At 37.9% G+C, this 20,853-nt stretch overlaps 1 protein-coding gene and 1 pseudogene across 3 annotated transcripts in view; one reads left to right on the forward strand and one right to left on the reverse strand.

The window, feature by feature from the left end:
• KIAA0825 (KIAA0825 ortholog) overlaps positions 1-20,853 on the reverse strand; it is a 474,586-nt gene that overhangs the window by 430,591 nt on the left and 23,142 nt on the right. For 2 of the 3 annotated variants that reach the window (XM_055233339.2, XM_063612284.1), the window contains one exon: positions 7,354-7,504. The exons of the other annotated variant lie outside the window; for it this stretch is intronic. The gene's annotated coding sequence lies outside the window, so the exon portion shown is untranslated. The remainder of the gene's footprint in view (positions 1-7,353; positions 7,505-20,853) is intronic. 3 annotated transcript variants of the gene reach the window in all.
• LOC129492667 (FAST kinase domain-containing protein 1, mitochondrial-like) lies at positions 637-19,730 on the forward strand (annotated as a pseudogene).

Consider the following 20,853-nt stretch of genomic DNA (forward strand, 5'->3'; position numbering starts at 1 on the left):
AGACAAAGTCTCACTTTGTCACCCAGGCTGGAATACAGTGGTGCCACTATAAGCTCACTGCAGCCTTGAACTTTTTAAACTCAAGCAATCCTCCTGCCTCACAAATAGCTAGAATTAAAAGTATGAGCTACTGTACCCGGCTCTGGTTCTCATCTTGAAATTTCTGTGTACTGGGATCCCACTCCTAAACCCCATTCACAGCTACCTGCTCCAGTTTCATGGACTACCATCAACTGGGGGCCCTTGTAATTAAAGTGATGAGAACATCCCTGGAGCATCAATGGAACTGTTTTGGAGAACCAGAGCAGAAAAATCATGAATGAAAATAGTGAAAGATAAAATTGAAGAGGTATGCTATGGACAGATATTTTAAGGCCTTTTTTTTTTTTCTCTCCAGGAGGAAAATATTTGGACTTTATCCTGTACATAACAGGGCGTCATAAATGTTTTTTTACTAAGGCAGCACATGACTAGTGTTTTATAAATATTTATAAAACAAGGTGTTAAGATGGTTTGGTGTGGGGCAAGAGAACAGAGAGAGGAAGATCAATTAGGAAGATAGTTAATTAGTAGATATGAAGGTGATGATACATAGGAAGAGGATGTGGCCATGAGGAAAAAAAAAAAAGATCTGAAATGACTTTCCAGGATATGACAGATAGCTTGGGGCCACTGAGTGAGGCAGACAATTACAGCTCAGTGATAACCAGGCCGCTGTTACATGTTGAGGCACAAATGAGCTTGGGCTTTAGGCCAAATTCACCAGAGAAACTAAACGGGGCACATGTGAAAATTATAAAATCATGTTAAGAAGCAAAAGGATGGTGGATTACATTATTAGAAACTAGCAATAGTAAAGCTAAAGTATGGTTCTCCCTGAGCAATAAAAATCAGCGTGGAAGACCAATTATGACAGTAGTGACTAAAATAAAGAGGTGGACATTGTCCATGCAATGCATATTTGATATCAAAGGCTTTTCTGGTCTTGCTGAAGGCAGCCATAGATACCATACATTGCATACACATGCCGGCCTTTGGCTGAGGAGTGGGTGACTACTATGTTTGCCCATAAGGATTTCTGCAGGCCAGGGCCCCAGGATAGACCAGAGTAGAAAGATGAGGCAGTAAGGAAGTTTATGCAGTACGGGATAAATTATTACAAAGAAAATTCTTTATGTTTAATCTGAATGACAGAATGGTAGCTTATGAATAGATTTTAAAAACTTAGGAGGAAAATAGTGGTAAGAAGGCACAGCAAATTAGTGTTCGACATAATGATTTTGAGTAGGCCATACAAGTGGAAATGTTCAGAATACAGAGGAAGGTGATATGTGAGAGAAATGCATGAGAAAAGATAGTGCTCAGATGTCACACTATAGTTCATGAGACTAAGATGTAGCCAATCATAACAAAGTATTATTTTTCAATCTTTAAAAAAACCTTAACATATACCCAAAATAAACACAAGGGTGTATAAGAGAATCAGCATTTATAGCAGTGTATCATGTTGCTATGGTTTGAATATTTGTCCCCTCCAACACTGATGTTGAAATTTAATCCTCAATGTGGCAGTATTGAGAGGTGAGGCCTTTAAGGGGTTATTGGGTCATGAGAGCAAAGCCCTCATGAATGGAGTAATCCATGCATGAATTATGGATTACTAGATTAATGGGTTAATAGATTAATGGGAGTGGGACAGTGGCCTTATAAGAAGAGAATGAGAGATTTGAACAAGCATGCTCAGCCACCTCACCATGTGATACCCTGTATCACCTCTGGACTCTATGTAGAGAGTCCCCACAAACAAGAAGGCTCTAACCAGATGTGGCCTCTTGATCCTGGGCTTCTCAGTTTCCAGAACTGCAAGAAATGCATTCCTTTTCTTTATAAATTGTCCAGTTTCAGGTATTCTGTTATGAGCAACAGCAAGTGGACTAATACACATGTACTAATAAAATTAAACTAACTTACATTGCTGCCTCATTACTTGGTGAGAGAAGAGACACATCTACTCATGGAAGAATCTATTTACTCAATAATGGCACCTTACATTTATAAATTATAATAGTTGCCTACTAACATCTCCTTAAATATGTAAGTTACAGAACACATAAATGAGATGACCAAGATTTTAGTTATAATTAAAAGAAAAAACTTAACTCTTCTTAAAAAAAATTTTGTTGAATTTGTTGGATAATGACCCACTGGTTTAAAAGATGCATAGCAATTTAACGTATGTGTGTACACACATATCTTAAAAGAAAGCTTCACAAAGCATTACTTACCCTTAATACTTGCTCTTATATTTTCTATTCTATTCCTTCTCATTTTTTCATTTTTTTTCTTTTTAATACTGCCTATAGCTTCTAAGTTGATTTCAGCATCTGTAGTTTGGCTTAGAGATTTTTAGATTAAAAGGAGACATTTATGATCATTTTATAGAACCATCGGTAAAGCTATGATTGAAAAATCCAGCAGAGATATTTTTAAGAAAACGTAGAAAAGAAAAAAAGCAGAAAATGAATGGTTGCAAGCTACTAACAGAGTGGGAAAAGAGACAAAGGATAGATAAAATTAGGTCATAGGATGGACAAAAACAGTATCAAAGAGGACAATGTTGCAAAAATGAATGTGAAGTCAACAAAAGCTTATTTCAATACATGTCTTTACCTTTACTGCAGGGTATTTCAAAGTGTAGTCCAAAACTCATTTAAGCCAAAATACCAGGGACACTTGTTAAAAATTCAGATACCTGGGCCCCATCCCAGACCTAGTGAATTAAACTCTCTTTGGCAATTGAAAAGTTTCCCAGGGCATCCTTTCAACTAAGCATTGTTATCTCAATTCCTTTTACAAATCAGCTTTCAAAGTGGTACTTCTAAAAACATGCCCACTCACTTCACACATAGGTATATTTCTGAAAAGTTGTTAGGTGAGTACTTGTACACCAAACCATTATTCCCCTAAAGACTATCATGATCATTTCAGAATTACGTTCATCCAGAAAGAAACAAACCTGATTTGAGACCATTCAACCTTTAAACAAATATTCTTTATCTAATTTTTCTGTATTACTTATGTAAGAGGTTGACCAAATGGACTCGCATACTCATTATTTTTACTTAGTTTAGAAGCATGTATATTTAAAATTACAACATACTGTTTAACATATTCCATTTTGACTTTGAACACTTTGAACTAATTGCACTAAACTTAACTGGTTAATTATCATAATCAAGTGGCATTTAGCAGAACTCACAAACAGAAAAAGTGCCACAGGAAGACAGTTTTCAGAAAATACAAAAACTGAGGTTTGTGGTTTGGACTCTTAACAGCAAAGATATCCCTTTATGTGGTGAGCTCTGCCAACAAAAAGTATTTGTCAACTTCTTGCCAATAGATAGCCAAGAAGCATGAGATGTGAATCTATTCAATTCAAAGATGGAAATAACAGGTAAGAACAACAGTAGTTAGTATTTATTCACTTATCTCATTAGAGGTTTCCTTCTAAATCCTTTATATGCATTAACTAATTTAATCCTTACAACAATTCCATAGACTGTGGCTTTAGACCTCATTTCCCAGATGAGGATGCTGAGGTATAGGATTATATAATTTTCCTGAGATCCCACAGCTAGAAATAGGAGGTGAGATTCAAAACCAGGCAGCCTGTCTCCAGAATCTACATTCAAAGACAGTGGGATACACTAGGATTTTAAGAAAGTCCTAGATGTTGGAACAATTACCTGCCTCCATATAAATGCTTTCTGTTTATGTTTTTTTTTTCTGTTCTTTATACAATTGATTTTAAGATAAATTGTGACTACCTTGCATCCCTGCTTATGTTTAGTTACTAGATCTCATCATAATGCTCTTGAAATATGACAGGAATTCCAAAATTAGCATCAAATAGGAATTCAGCATCACACAGAAAAATAAAAATGTGTTTTAAAAGATACTTAATTCTGAATTTAACGGCAGAATAGTATAGTGGTTTACAGCTGTGCTTCCCAATTTTTCATCTGCCAGTCACCTAAGTACATTGTTAAAAATGCAGATTTTCAGCAGCTCTGAGATTCTGCATTTGTAGCAAGTTCCTGGGTGATGGTAACACTGCTGGCCCGAAGATTATATTTTGAGTAGGAAAAGTTCAGAGTTCAAATTCTGGAGTCACACTGCTTATGTTTCTTTTTTTCTTTTTTGAGACAGAGTCTCACTCTGTCACCCAGGCTAGAGTACAATGGCATGGTCTCGGCTCACTGCAACCTCTGCCTCCTGGGTTCAAGCGATTCTCCTGCCTCAGCCTCCCCAGTAGCTGGGACTACAGGCACGTGCCACCACACCCGGCTAATTTTTGTATTTTTAGTAGAGACGGGGTTTCACTATGTTGGCCAGGCTTGTCTTGAACTCCTGACCTCGTGATCCGCCCGCCTCGGCCTTCCAAAGTGCTGGGATTACAGGCATGAGCCACCGCGTGCAGCAACACACTGCTTATGTTTCAGTCCCAGCTCCACTACTTACTAGTTGTATAACCTTCTCCTTATATACCTCTACTACGTCTGTAAAAGAGTGAGAGCATTAAAGGATTGTTACCAAGATTACATGGGATAATCCATAGATAGTACATAGAACAGTCTCTAGCACATAGAAAGAACTCAATAAATGTTATCTCTTAGTGTTATTGAAAAATATTAAAAGCATATATTGTATCCCATTAGAAAGCCATTTATAGAATTGATTGATCTGGCAGAAACACTAAATAAAATGTCATCATTCTTTTCCAGGCAGTCACAAGAACATCACTGTACAATGAAGGACATTAAATACATAAGTTAGAACCACTACCCAGCTTTATTAAATATATAAATCTGAAAGTGCTCTAAATGAATTTGCATAAAGCTGGCTTGGTCTATGATATTTAAGGAGCATATTTTGTTTCTATGCCAGAAAACTTTTCTATATTGCAGGTACACACTGAGTTCCAATTCATTTATTTGAATAGCTTACTCTGAATTTCAAAAAAGGCATTTTAGTTTAAAAAATTTTATTTCAATGAAATATATGTCAGTACTAGTATTAAAAGCAACAATAACAATGATTTTAAATATTTGTTCAAGGAAGAACACTGCTATAGTTTAAATAAATTCAGAGGATTTAATCAATGCCTTCACAGACAACTGTACACATATTCAAACTATAATACATTGCAGCACAATTACTTCTTGCCTTTGAGAACTGAGACTTAAAAGAATATTATTTATCAAAAATGTGGTGATTTAATAATAATGCTATATCAGAGAAGCCAATGTGTAGGAAAAGTAGAGTTAGGACCACAAATGAAGATAAAATTTCATAGTAACTTCCCAAATGAAAACTAAGAAATTTATTTCAACACTGTTGAAAAATAAAGACATAGAAGGAATGGAGTACATTAGAAAAGAAAGACTAATGTTTACCCAGTCATTGATTAAAACCAGAGCCAGGTGTTTCAATCAAGAAGAAGATGAGAGCTAGAAAGTGTTTTTGGTTGGTGGCTATCTTTAAGAGTCAGCAAGAAAAGGTCAATAAATAATTTGCCTATCCTTTTATCTTTTATTTTTCCAACATAGGTGATTAAAAAAACAATCGTGGTATAAATTCTATTACATTTACTTTTCTAAATTAAAACTAGATTTAACATAGGCAATATAGACCTGCCCTGTAAAATCATGACAGATTAAGAATCAAGGAAAAGGGAGGGATCTGGGTGAGTGGATTATTCTTTCTTCTCTCCTCTTTCTCTTTCCCTACAGCTTAGTGTTCCTGGCTGCTCCTTTGTCTGCTGTGGTACTAGGTTTTTTAAAAAATGCATAACACATAAGATTTCACTTTCATTTTATTTTCTATGACAAGTGTTACTTTAAAATAATAAGATTTTACCAAAAACTCTGCGTAACAATGCTTTATATAAAGGACTGCCAGATGTAGTTTCCAAGGCAGGGCTTACCTGTACTCAATTATATCAAATAAGCATTCACAAAATAAAATTAAATCTGTGCTTTTAGCGAAAAAAACAAATCAATAGTGAAACGTGGTTCTTTATATCTGTAGAGGTGATAACACCAACAAGATCAAATCATTAGGATTAGAGGTACAAGAGGAATAGAATTCGAGCAGAATTATACCAATGTCATGTCTTGTTATTTGGGTTTACATTTTTCTTAATCAAATACTGAAAAACAAAAATTTACTGAAAATGCCTAAGCTGTTTTCCATTTATAAATTAGCTGTCTCTCACCTCCAGAGGAGCAAGGAATTCCACTTCTGTATGACCTATTTACGCCTCTTAGATTTATCACATGCATTTTTTAATGACCCTGAACCAAAGGAAATGTAGAAACCTATTTGAAAAGTTGACATTAAGGTTGCGACACCAACCAAAACAACAAGAATTTAAAGTTAAACTGACACACAATCCCCAAATCAGACTGTTATACTCCTGATTTAAAAAACAGTTCTGTGAAATCGTGATAGCATGTCAGCCTCTGCTTTGAAACTCCTGAATTTTGTCATTTGGTGTTTGTGTCACAACCTTAATATTATTTAAATATACTTTTTAATATCTATTATTTAAAAAATACCTTTGAATTGAAGATACTCTAAAGCTTTGAAGAAGCCAACCTCAAAGCACTGCATTCCTAGCATGCCACTTTTATTAGAAGTAGTGCATAAAACATTTGCTGTTGACAAATCTAATTCATTAAAAGGTGAGGTAGATGCATTTTAAAATAACTGGCTGGCATCATTATCTGCAGTGCCTTTTATAAATTATTCCTCTTTTCCCTTTTGACTGAACTTGTCACAGTTCCCTTTCGGAGTCTGAGTGTTATGCCTTATAGTCAATGCTTTCAACATGTTTAGACAAGTCACAAGTTAAACAAGCAGTGGTATTTTATTTTCTGGAAATAAGAAAGGGTAACAGAAATATGAATTATTTCATTCAATTCATTGATTTTGAACTAAAGACAAGTAAAGTCAGTTAGTGGTGGTTTTATCTCACAAGAAGAATTTAAAAATAAAAGTATACTGTTTGCATAGAATGGAGAATTTCAAAGAAAGGAACATAAAGAGAGATGCTGGCGGCCCTGCTGCAGTGTTGTGTAGAAGACTTGGTTAAAAATCGAATTGTGCTTTCTCTAACATTGGAGATCAGGTAAATCATAAAGCTGACAGCTGGCTGGCACACTAACTTCCTAAAGGAGAAAGCTAACTGTATTCTCTTAGAGGCCAAAGGAATAGAATTATAGAAGTTTTCAAGGAAACTGAGTAGGCACAGTATAAGTTACTCAAAATATGAAGAAAAACATTTCTTACCTAATTTTATTTCAGAAGACACTACGAACGATCTGGTCTTCGAATCCTAAGGAGGTAGAAAATTATTTCCTCAAGGATTGTCAGCAGAAGAACTATCTCTTTTCTGGTAACTTCAGCAAAGTTTTTTTTTCCCAAAGTATGTAAAATGTACCTGAAAAATGATTGGACAAAGCTTTATCACTGCCACAATGGGATGGAGGGCATATTCACATTAGTTACCCAGATTGCTAGTGACAGTACTATCATTAAATCATGACATATGGACTTGAGTCAGGAAGAAGAGATGTTGGAAATACACAAAGACATACTGAAGATTACATACGTAAGAAAATCTTATTAATAAGATAGCCCATAGACTGTAGCAACACAGGTAATAGGGGCATCTTGGAAAATGCATATTTAAAACATTACTTCTATTTTCACTAAAAATTGATCACTCCTAAAGAAATGTATCACAAAGAGAGTAATGTGTGGTTGCACCATATAAAACAAGCAATGCTATTCAATCCAAATACTTTTTTTCTTGTTTAGTTACTATTTGATCCAAATTATTTATTAAGACCATCTTTTCCCCATTCTTCTGGGTGATCCTGTTAAAAACAGATTCCTGGGGGAGGCGCTTCCAAGATGGCCAAATAGGAACAGCTCCGGTCTACAGCTCCCAGTGAGATCTACGCATAAGACGGGTGATTTCTGCATTTCCAACTGAGGTACCTCGTTCATCTCATTGGGACTGGTTGGACAGTGGGTGCAGCCCATGGAAGGTGAGCCAAAGCAGGCCGGGAAGTGCAAAGGTTGTGGAATTTCCCTTTCCTAGCCAAGGGAAGCCGTGAGTGTCTGTACCTGAAGGAACAGTACACTCCTGTCCAACTACTGCACTTTTCCCATGGTCTTTGCAACTGGCAGACCAGAAGATTCCCTCTTGTGTCTGGCTCAGTGGGTCCCACACCCATGAAGCCTTGCTCGCTGCTAGCGCAGCAGTCTGAGATCGACCTGGGATGTTGGAGCTTGGCGGTGGGAAGGGTGTCGGCCATTGGTCAAGCTTGAGTAGGCGGTTCTATGCTCACAGTGTAAACAAAGCGGCCCAGAAGCTCGAACTAGGCGGAGCCCACCACAGCTCAGCAAGGCCTACTGCCTCTCTAGATTCCACCTCTGGGGGCAGGGCATATCTGAACAAAAGGCAGCAGACAGCTTTTGCAAACTTAAACGTCCCTGCCTGACAGCTCTGAAGAGAACAGTGGTTCTCCCAGCATGGTGTTCGAGCTCCAATAACAGACAGACTGCCCCCTCAAGTGGGTCCCTGACCCCCATGTAGCCTGACTGGGAGACATCTCCCAGTCAGGGCTGACAGACACCTCATATAGGCAGGTGCCTCTCTGGGACGAAGCTTCCAGAGGAAGGATCAGGCAGCAATATTTCCTGTTCTGCAGCTTCACTGGTGATACACAGGCGAACAGGATCTGGAGTGGACCTCCAGCAAACTCCAACAGACCTGCAGCTGAGCAGCTGAGGGGCCTGTCTGTTAGAAGGAAAACTAACAAACAGAAAAGAATACCATCAACATCAACAAAAAGGACATCCACACCAAAACCTCATCCGTAAGTCACCAACATCAAAGACCAAAGGTTGATAAAACCACAAAGATGGGGAGAAACCAGAGCAGAAAGGTTGAAAATTCCAAAAGCCAGAATGCCTCTTCTCCTCCAAAGGAACACAACTCCTCAACAGCAAGGGAACAAAACTGAATGGAGAATGAGTTTGAGGAGTTGACAGAAGTAGGCTTCAGAAGGTTGGTAATAACAAACTTCTCCGAGCTAAAGGAGCATGTTCTAACCCATCGCAAGGAAGCTAAAAACCTTGAAAAAAGGTTAGACGAATGGCTAACTACAATAACCAGTGTAGAGAAGAGCTTAAATGACCTGATGGAGTTGAAAACCACAGCACGAGAACTTCGTGAAGCATACACAAGCTTCAATAGCCGATTTGATCAAGCGGAAGAAAGAATATCAATGATTGAGGATCAAATTAATGAAATAAAGTGAGAAGACAAGATTAGAGAAAAAAGAGTGAAAAGAAATGAACAAAGCCTCCAAGAAATATGGGACTATGCGAAAAGACCAAATCTACGTTTGATTGGTGTACCTGAAAATGATGGGGAGAATGGAACCAAGTTGGAAAACACTCTGCAGGATATTATCCAGGAGAACCTCCCCAACCTAGCAAGGCAGGCCAACATTCAAATTCAGGAAATACAGAAAACACCACAAAGATACTCCTTGAGAAGAGCAAACCCAAGACACATAATTGTCAGATTCACTAAGGTTGAAATGAAGGAAAAAATGTTAAGGACAGCCAGAGAGAAAGGTCAGGTTACCCACAAATGGAAGCCTGTGAGACTAACAGTGGATCTCTCTACAGAAACCCTACATGCCAGAAGAGAGTGGGGCCCAAAATTTAACAGGATTAAAAAAAGTAATTTTCAACACAGAATTTCATATGGAGCCAAACTAAGCTTCATAAGGGAAGGAGAAATAAAATCCTTTACAGACAAACAAATGCTGAGAGATTTTGTCACCACCAGGCCTGCCTTACAAAACCTCCTAAAGGAAGCACTAAACATGGAAAGGAACAACTGGTAGGAGCCACTGCAAAAACATGCCAAATTGTAAAGACTATCAATGCTATGAAGAAACTGCATCAATTTATGGGCGAAATAACCAGCTAGCATCATAATAACAGGATCAAATTCACACATAACAATATTAAACTTAAATGTAAATGGGCTAAATGCCCCAATTAAAAGACTGAGACTGGCAAATTGGATAAAGACTCAAGACCCATTGGTGTGCTGTATTCAGGAGACCCATCTCACGTGCAAAGACACACAGGCTCAAAATAAAGGGATGGAGGAAGATCTACCAAGCAAACGGAAAGCAAAGAAAAAGCAGGGGTTGCAATCCTGGTCTCTGATAAAACAGACTTTAAACCAACAAAGATCAAAAGAGACAAAGAAGGCCATTACATAATGGTAAAGGGATCAATTCAACAAGAAGAGCTAACTATCATAAACATATATGCACCCAATACAGGAGCACCCAGATTCATAAAACTAGTTCTTAGAGACCTACAAAAAGACTTAGACTTCCACACAATAATAATGGGAGACTTTAACACCCTGCTGTCAGTATTAGACAGATCAACGAGATGGAAAATTAACAACGATATCCAGGACTTGAACTCAGCTCTGGACCAAGTGGGCTTAATAGATATCTACAGAACTCTACACCCCAAATCAACAGAATATACATTCTTCTCAGCACCACATTGCACTTTTTCTAAAATTGACCTCATAATTGGAAGTAAAACATACCTCAGCAAATGTAAAAGAACAGAAATCACAACAAACTGTCTCTCACACTACAGTTCAATCAAATTAGAACTCAGGATTAAGAAACTCACTCAAAAACACAAATCTACATGGAAACTGAACAACCTGCTCCTGAGTGATTACCGGGTAAATAACGACATGAAGGCAGAATAAAGATGTTCTTTGATACCAATGAGAACAAAGACATAACATACCCGAATCTCAGGGTCATATTTAAAACAGTGTGTAGTGGGAAATTTATAGCATTAAATGCCCACAAGAGAAAGCAGGAAAGATCTAAAATCGACACCCTAACATCACAATTAAAAGAACTAGAGAAGCAAGGGCAAATAAATTCAAAAGCTAGCAGAAGACAAGAAATAACTAAGATAAGAGCAGAACTGAAGGAGACAGAGACATAAAAAACCCTTCAAAAAAAATCAATGAATCCAGGAGCTGGTTTTTTAAAAGATCAACAAAATAGACCACTAGCCAGACTAATAAAGAAGAAAAGAGAGAAGAATCAAATAGATGCAATAAAAAATGATAAAGGGGATATCATCACTGATCCCACAGAAATATAAACTACCATCAGAGAATACTATAAACACCTCTATGCAAATAAATTAGAAAATCTAGAAGAAATGGATAAATTCCTGGACACATACACCCTCTCAAGAATAAATCAGGAAGAAGTTGAATCACTGAATAGACCGATAACAAACAGATTCTGAAATTGAGGCAATAATTAATAGGCTACCAATCAAAAAAACTCCAGGACCAGACAGATTCACAGACGAATTCTACCAGAGGTACAAGGATTAGCTGGTACCATTCCTTCTGAGACTATTCCAATCAATAGAAAAAGATGGAATCCTCCCTAATTCATTTGATGAGGCCAGCATCATCCTGATACCAAAGCCTGGTAGAGACCCAACAAAAAAAGGGAATTTTAGGCCAATATCCCTGATGAACATCAATGCGAAAATCCTCAATAAAAAACTGGCAAACTGAATTTAGCAGCACATCAGAAAGCTTATCCACCATGATTAAGTCGCCTTCATCCCTGGAATGCAAGGCTGGTTCAACATATGCAAATCAATAAACGTAATCCATCACATAAACAGAACCAATGATAAAAACCACATGATCATCTCAATAGATGCAGAAAAGGCCTTCAACAAAATTCAACAACCTTTCATGCTAAAAATTCTCAATAAACTAGCTTTTGATGGAACGTATCTCAAAATAATAAGTTATTTATGAGAAACCTACAGCCAATATCATACTGGATGGGCAAAAACTGGAAACATTCTCTTTGAAAACCGGCACGAGACAAGGATGTCCTCTCTCATCACTCCTATTCAACATAGTATTGGAAGTTCTGGCCTGGGCATTCAGGCAAGATAAAGAAATAAAGGGTATTCAATTTGGAAAAGAGGAAGTCAAATTGTCCCTGTTTGCAGATGACATGACTGTATACTTAGAAAACCCCATTGTCTCAGCCTAAAATCTCCTTAAGCTGATAAGCAACCTCAGCAAAGTCTCAGGATACAAAACAATGTGCAAAAATCACAAGCATTCCTATACTCCAAGAACAGACAAACAGAGAACCAAATCATGAGTGAAATCCCATTCACAATTACTACAAAGAGAATAAAATACCTAGGAATCCAACTAACAAGGGATGTGAAGGACTTCTTCAAGGAGAACTACAAACCACTGCTCAACGAAATAAAAGAGGACACAAACAAACGGAAGAACATTCCATGCTCATGGGTAGGAAGAATCAATATCGTGAAAATGGCCATACTGTCCAAGGTAATTTATAGATTCAATGCTATCCCCATCAAGCTACCAATGACTTTCTTCACAGAATTGGGAAAAACTACTTTAAATTTCATATGGAACCAAAAATGGGCCCACATAGCCAAGACAATCCTAAGCAAAAAGAACAAAGCTAGAGGCATCATGCTACCTGACTTCAAACTATACTAGAAGGCTACAGTAACCAAAACAGCATGCTACTGGTACCAAAACAGATATAGATCAATGGAACAGAACAGCAGCCTCAGAAATAACACCACACATCTACAACCATCTGATCTTTGAGAAATCTGACAAAAACAAGCAATAGGGAAAGGATTCCCTATTTAATAAATGGTGCTGGGAAAACTGGCTAGCCATATGTATAAAGCTGACACTGGATCCCTTCCTTACATCTGACCAAAAATTAATTCAAGATGGATTAAAGACTTAAATGTAAGACCTAAAACCATAAAAACTGTAGAAGAAAACCTAGGCAATACCATTCCCGACATAGGCATGGGCAAAGACTTCGTGACTAAAACAGCAAAAGCAAAGGGAACAAGAGCCAACATTGACAAATGGGATCTAATTAAACTAAAGAGCTTCTGCACAGCAAAAGAAACTATCATCAGAGTGAACACGCAATCTACGGAATGGGAGAAAAGTTTTGCAATCTACTCATCTGACAAAGGGCTAATATCCAGAATCTACAAAGAGCTTAAACAAATTTACAAGAAAAAAACATCCCCATCAAAAAGTGGGCAAAGGATATGAACAGACACTTCTCAAAAGAAGACATTTATGCAGCCAACAGACATATGAAAAAATACTCGTCATCACTGGTCATCAGAGAAATGCAAATCAAAACCACAATGAGATACCATCTCACACCAGTTAGAATGGTGATCATTAAAAAGTCAGGAAACAACAGATGCTGGAGAGGATGTGGAGAGATAGGAATGCTTTTACACTGTTGGTGGGAGTGTAAATAGTTCAACCATTTTGGAAGATAGTGTGGTGATTCCTCAAGGATCTAGAACTAGAAATACCATTTGACCTAGTAATCCCATTACTCCATATATACCCAAAGGATTATAAATCATGGTACTATAGAGACACATGCACACATATGTTTACTGTGGCACTATTCACAATATCAAAGACTTGGAACCAACCCATATGTCCATCAATAATAGACTGAATAAAGAAAATGTGGCACATATACAGCCATAAAAAGGATGAGTTCATGTCCTTTGCAGGGACATGGATGAAGCTGGAAACCATCATTCTCAGCAAACTATCACAAGGACAGAAAACCAAACACTGCATGTTGTCACTCATAAACGGGAGTTGAACAATGGGAACACACGGACACAGGGAGGGGAACATCACACACTGGGGCCTGTTGGCGGGTGGAGGGCTGGTGGAGGGATAGAGTTAGAAGAAATATCTAATGTAAACGACAAGTTGGTGAGTGCAGCAAACCAACACGGCAGAGGTATACCTATGTAACAAACCTGCACCTTGTGCACATGTACCCTAGAACTTAAAGTATAACTAAAACAAAGAAACAACAACAACAACAAACAGATTCCTGGGAATCTTGTTAAACATGGGTTCTGATTAAGTTGATTTGGGGTTGGGGCCTGAAATTTTGCATTTCTAACAAGGTCTCAGGTAAAGCCACTAATGGTGTGGGTCCATGGACTACCCTTTCACTAATAAGCTTCCACTAATCTATTTGTCTTTTCCTGCAGCAAAGTCTACTATTGTTATTCTTGGCTATTGACATTTTGCCATTCCATATAATTTTAAAATCTTTTTTAAAGTGTTTGATCCTCCTCACCAAAACAAAGACAGTTAGGAATTTGATAGAGAATGCTTTGAATCTCTATCAAAGTTGGGCAAGTGTATAGCATTGAGTTTTCCAAATCATGTGTATTGTATATAATTTCACTTATTGAGGTCTTAATATTACAAAATAATGCTCTATTATTTTCCCCATGGGAGTTTTGTACATCTCTTGTTATATTTATTTCTAGGCACTCCATATTTTGATTATATCTCTTTGCAAAAACTTCCCTTTTTTGTATATATGTATTATGTGTATAATTTTGGTAGGTTGATGTGTTCGTCCAGGATATTTGATAAACTCTTATTTTTTCCAGTAGTTTTACATCATGCACAAATAATGAGCTTTATTTCTTTATTTCCAAAATATGGACTTTATCTTGTCTCACTTTAAAAAAAAAAGCAAAAAAGGTCAAACAGCAAATGCATGAAATAATAGAAATAGATGGCTATTTTGTTATCTATGATCAGCCAACATGATCTCTCGGTTAGGTTAGATTGTCTAGGAAATGGATATGAGGTAGACTCCAATGGTTTCTTTTTTTCTTTGTTTTTGAGACAGAGTCTCACTCTGTCACCCAGGCTGGAGTTGAGTGGTGCAATCTTGGCTCACTGCAACCTCTGCTTCCCAGTTTCAAGTGATTCTCCTGCCTCAGCCTCCCCAGTAGAGTAGCTGGGACTACAGGCGTGCACCACCACACCTGGCTAATTTTTGTATTTTTAGTAGAGACGGGGTTTCGCAATGTTGGCCAGGCTGGTCTCGAACTCCCAACCTCAAGTGATCTGTCCACCTCAGCCTTCCAAAGTGCTGGGATTACAGGCATGAGACGCAGCACCCAGCCTCCAGTGGTTTCTTATACCATTTATTAATTGTCCTCATATTGCCCGTCTTTCTCTGGTATCTGGTATACAAGTCCTTAAATATTACTAACATCCATCATCCCAAGCCAAATTCCAGTTGATATTTAATCAGAAACAGACATAAACTCTCATGGACAACAGCCACACTGAGAAGTAGTTGAAAAGCAAAAGGAAACAGTGGCATTATCATGAGGAAAATGGTTCCGTTCAATCTAAGAACTAAGGTGAGGATGCCAATGTGAGGAAGCCATTACTGAGACACTGCAAATCACCTATACCCCATAGCTGAAATCACAAGGTTTCTTGTAAAATCAATACATAACTGAAATTGCTTTCTTGATGACAATGTCAGCTGGCTTTAAAGCAAACTGTGCTTCTTCATAGCTTTCAATTATTTGAAAGGAAACAATTAGACTTAATATTCCACACATTGTCAATGTTGGTAACATTGGTTATCTAAGGAAAGGCAAATGTGTGTGATGGTGGGATAAAGGAATGCATAAAGAGAAAAAAGTAGTAACTAAAATAATAATAACCATAATAATAAAAAGTTTCTTTAAAAACATTTCCATAATCTACTGCAAACAGCAATTATGAAAAAGGAGAGCAATGTAGAAAATGTTGAAAAGGAGATGAAAATAGGACTAAAAAGCAAGTACACATTACATTAAAACTGTTTAAAATTATGTGAACAAAATTTCTGGTTAGGAAGCTCAAGCAGCATACATTTTCCTTCTGTCCCTCCAGATAGCCCTTAAAAAGGTAAAGAAGTTATATTATGGAGAGGAGAAATATAAGGCCACAAAAATGAAGAGAGTCATCATCACAAATTTATAAAACACAGACGGATGAAAGAGAATTTACAGAAGAGATAGAATAGAAAAAGTCAAACTCTAAAATGTATGCAAAGAGGACTGTAATTAAAAGAATGACCTGATATCCATGGCAGAGTGTGGAGTAAAAAAGTGAGGCTAAAAAACACAAAGGTTTGCTCAAGAAACAATGAATCTCCCTTCCTTACCTTTTAGTGCAAGCCACTACTTTGTATTTTCTTTGTCTTTAATTAAAGATCTGACTGTGGGTAAAGGGAAATAAATGAAAGAAGTGATGTACTTTAAGACATGAATTAAATGTCTACAAAACTATGAAAGCATGGGCATGGGTAACCCCCAAAAAAGCCTGCCTCATTCTGGTCTTTAGCTGACTTTAGCATATTGATCATTCCCAATCTACTCATTTAAAGCAAAGTATACCAGTAAAATCAGTGTTATCCAAATAAATTCTATGTAGTTTTAGATTTTCTTTTTTCTAATATGAATGCATAGCGAAGGGCTACTTGACTGACATTCGAAGAAAAAATGGTTTTTCACATTAGAGACTGTATTAGTGCATTTTCACACTGCTATGAAGAAATACCCGAGACTGAGTAATTTATAAATACAAATAGGTTTAATGGACTTACAGTTCCACATGGCTGGGGAGGCCTCACAACCATGGCGGAAGGTGGAGAAGCAAAGGCATGTATTACATGATGGTAGGCAAGAGAGCTTATGCAAAGGAACTCCCATTTATAAAACCATCAGATCTCATGAGACTTATTTAGTATCACAAGAACAGCATTGGAAAGACCCACCCCCTTGATTCCATTACCTCCTACTGGGTCCCTTCCATGACACGTGGGAATTATGGCAGCTACAATTCAAGATGAGATTTGGGTGGGGACACAGCCAAGACATATCATTCTGCCCCTGGCCCCGGCCAAATCTCATGTCCTCACATTTCAAAACCAGTCAGGCCTCTCAACAATTCCCCAAAGTCTTAACTCATTTCAGCATTAACTCAAAAATACACAGTCCAAAGTTTCATCTGAGATAAGGCAAATCCCTTCCACCTATGAGCGTATAAAATCAAAAGCAAGTTTGTTACTTCCTAGATACAGTAGGGGTACAGGTATTGGGTAAATACACCCATTCCAAATAGGAGAAATTGGCCAAAACAAAGGAGCTACAAGCCCCATGCAAGTCCAAAATCTGGCAGGGCAGTCAAATCTTAAAGCTTCAAAATAGGTGACTTCTGCAGTGCACGCTGCTCTCGCTGGGCATTTTTTTCCTGGTCTAGGGGCAAGTTCTATTATGGGAAAGGTGACGTCTCTCGAGGAAAGGCTATGACTCCTGGGAAATGAGGGTTGGGCGAGACAACCAAGACAGTTGCATTCCATGTTGGGACCAGGAATAACCCTGACTTCCGAGCTCTCATAACCCCAGGAGCCTCCAGAAAAGTTGCAGTGTGATGAGGGAAAACCTTGCTGAAGCTGTACATTGGAACAGGTTTACAGTCATCATAATGGAAGCAAAATACACGAAGGAAAAACAGTTCTTTGTATCCCTGCTTATTGCACCTGACAATTAGTTGCAGATGGTTTTGTTTACCTAAGAAAATTTGTGATGTAAATCAAAAAACATCTGTTTGCCTAGACTCATTGGTTACAAATATGCTTCGTCTAAGAGCTATTCGTCCATTCTCCTGGACAGTGTTTCAATTTCGACCCATCAGTTGTGAACCACTCATTATTCAAATGAATAAGTGTATAGATGAGGAGCAAATATTTGATTTTATTGAAAGAAACAAAGTCATACTTCCAGAAAAACAAGTGGGATGTACATTTAATATACTTTGGAAGCTTCAAAAGCAGAAGATCAGTCTATTAAAAAATGTTGAGTATGTCAGAGACCATTCTCAATTTCTCACTCTTCATAATTTAGCTACAAATAAATTCAAATTAATGAATGGCAATAACCTGGTGAATGTGTTACATCACATAACAGTTTGCTGGTGAGGCCCACGATCCGCTTGTTGAAGCACTAGTTACAGAAGCATGGAGAAGGCTAGAAAGGTTTGATATTAAACTGCTGTCAGAATTTTCCTCTTGCCTAGCAGATCAGCATTTGTATTTTAGTCCATTAATGGGAAAAATAGCTGATATTGTCCAGAGGAACTTGGAAACCATCCAGGACTTAAGTTCCTTGTCTGTCTTGATGGTCAATATATCTTCTTTAATATCACGACATTTTCAAGAACAACTGGTGAACAAAATGGAACTTGTTTTTGACACCACAGATTCTTCTGAGGTCAATGTTGCAAAAAGAATGGTACAGTTTCTTCGAAACGTTAGATATCATTATCAACCACTATTAGAAAGCTTTGTAAAGTTGTTTGTAGCATTGGGACCCATTGCAGGACCTGAAGAAAAGAAACAACTTAAATCTACTATGTTACTGATATCAGAGGAGCTAACCAGCGAGTAAGCCCTGGTAGTGTTGGGAGCAATGGAAGATATGGAAAGCAGAAATTCACGTCTGATTAAAAGAGTTGCTTCAGTTCTGCACAAACATTTGGATAATTATAAACCATTAGAGTTGTTGAAAATAACTCAAGCATTGACTTTTCTGCATTTCCAAAATAAGGAGTTTTTTTTGTGAAACTTGGAGAATTACTGCTTAGTCATTTGAAAATTAGTTTCATACCAACTCAGATGTCCATTCTGGTCTCTGCTATTTCCCTGCTCCCTTCTCCTCATTTGGACGAAGTGGGAATATCCCAAATTGAAGCAGTTTTACCACAGTGTGACTTAAATAAATCCATCCATTTAGAATCCTTGCTATTACTCTTCCATTCAGAATTTTTAACTATGATCCACCTCAAAGGGATGAAGTTTTTGGAACTTGCGTGCAACATCTTAATTCTTACTTAGGTATATTGGATCCTCTTATGTTAGTGTTTCTTGGTTTCTCTTTGGCCACACTTGAATATTTTCCTGAATATTGCTAAAGGTAATTTTAACATCAAATTCTTAGCTAGACTGGATTTTCAACTTGAAATTTTATCTTCATCTCTAAGTGCAAGAGTCCAGTTTTGTCTTATGGAACTAAATAGATCAGTCTGCTTGTAATGCCCTGAGTTTCAGATCCAATGGTTTCATGACTGCTTCCGTCAGCAATATAATAAAGGTATTGGAGGCATGAATGTAGCACAACAGCAGATTTATAAAATGTTAGCAGAGGTACTAGGAGGAATCAGTTGTGTAAAAGCCTCAGTTCTTACGCCTTATTACCATACAGTAGATTTTGAGTTATCTCGGATAAAAGAAAAGAACCTCTTCTTTATGGAAGCCATAATATAACATTGGGACAACTACCAGAAATGCCCTGGGAATCAAATACTGAAATAGTTGGATCAAGGCTGCCACCAGGAGCTGAAAGGATTGCTTTGGAATTTTTGGATTCAAAAGCATTTTGTAGAAATATCCTTCACATAAAAGGAAACTCTGCTATGAAAAAAAGACATTTGGAAATTTTGGGCTATCATGTAATTCAGATTTATCGGTTTGAATGGAACTCTATGGCACTGTCAACAAAGGATGCTTGGATGGACTACCTGAGAGAACATTCATTTGGAGACGTCAAATCATGATTGTAGTTTTTATTTAAAATGAGTGTTATCATGTGTCACATTTGGACTTATTTTAAGTGGCCTGACTCAAATAAAAAATAGTAGGTAAAAAAAAAAAAGCTCCAAAATAATCTTCTTTGATTCCATGTCTCACATCCAAGGCATGGTGATGTAAGAGGTGGGCTCCCACAGCCTTGGGTAGCTCCACCTCTGTGGTTTTTCAGGGTATAGCCCCCTCCTGGCTCCTTTCAGAGGCTGGCGTTGAGTGTCTGTTGCAAGGTGCAAGCTGTTGGCAGATCTACCATTCTGGGGTCTGAAGGACAGTGGCTCTCTTCTCACAGTTCCACTAGGCAGTCCCCCAGTGGGGACTCTGTGTGGGGGCTGCCACTCCACATTTCCCTTCTGCACTGACCTGGCAGAGGTTCTCCATGAGGGCTACACCCCTACAGCACACCTCTGCCTGGACATCCATACATTTCCATACATGCTCTGAATTCTAAGCAGAGGTTCTCAAAGCTCAATTATTTACTTTTGTGCACCCACAGGCCCAAAATCATGTGTCAGCTGCCAAGGCTTGGGGCTTGCACCCTCTGAAGCAATGGCCTGAGCTGTACGTTGCCCCCCTTTTAGCCACAGCTGGCATACAGGGCACAAAGTCCCTAGACTGCAAACAGCAGCAAAGCCATGGGGCAAGCCCACAAAACCATTTTTTCCTCCTAGGCTTCCCCACTTGTGATCGGAGGGGCTGCTGTGAAGACCTTTGACATGCCCTGGAGACATTTCCCCATTATCTTGTCGATTAACATTTGGCTCCTCGTTACTTATGCAAATTTCTGCAGCTGCTTGAATTTCTCCTCAGAAAATGGGTTGTTCTTTGCTATTGCATCAGCAGGCTACAAAGTTTCCAAACTGTTATGCTCTGCTTCCCTTTTAAAAATAAGTTCCAATTCCAAACCATCTTTTTGTGACTATATAAAACTGAATGCTTTTAAGGGCATCCAGGTCACATCCTGAATGCTTTGCTGCCTAGAAATTTCTTCCACTAGATGGTCTAAATCATCTCTCTCAAGTTCAAAGTTCAACAAATCTCCAGGGCAGGGGCAAAATGCCACCAATCTCTTTGCTAAAGTATAACAAGAGTTATCATTGCTCTAGTTCCCAAC

This window comes from Symphalangus syndactylus, chromosome 11, assembly GCF_028878055.3.
Source record: "Symphalangus syndactylus isolate Jambi chromosome 11, NHGRI_mSymSyn1-v2.1_pri, whole genome shotgun sequence".
In the NCBI taxonomy this organism is placed as follows: domain Eukaryota; kingdom Metazoa; phylum Chordata; class Mammalia; order Primates; family Hylobatidae; genus Symphalangus; species Symphalangus syndactylus.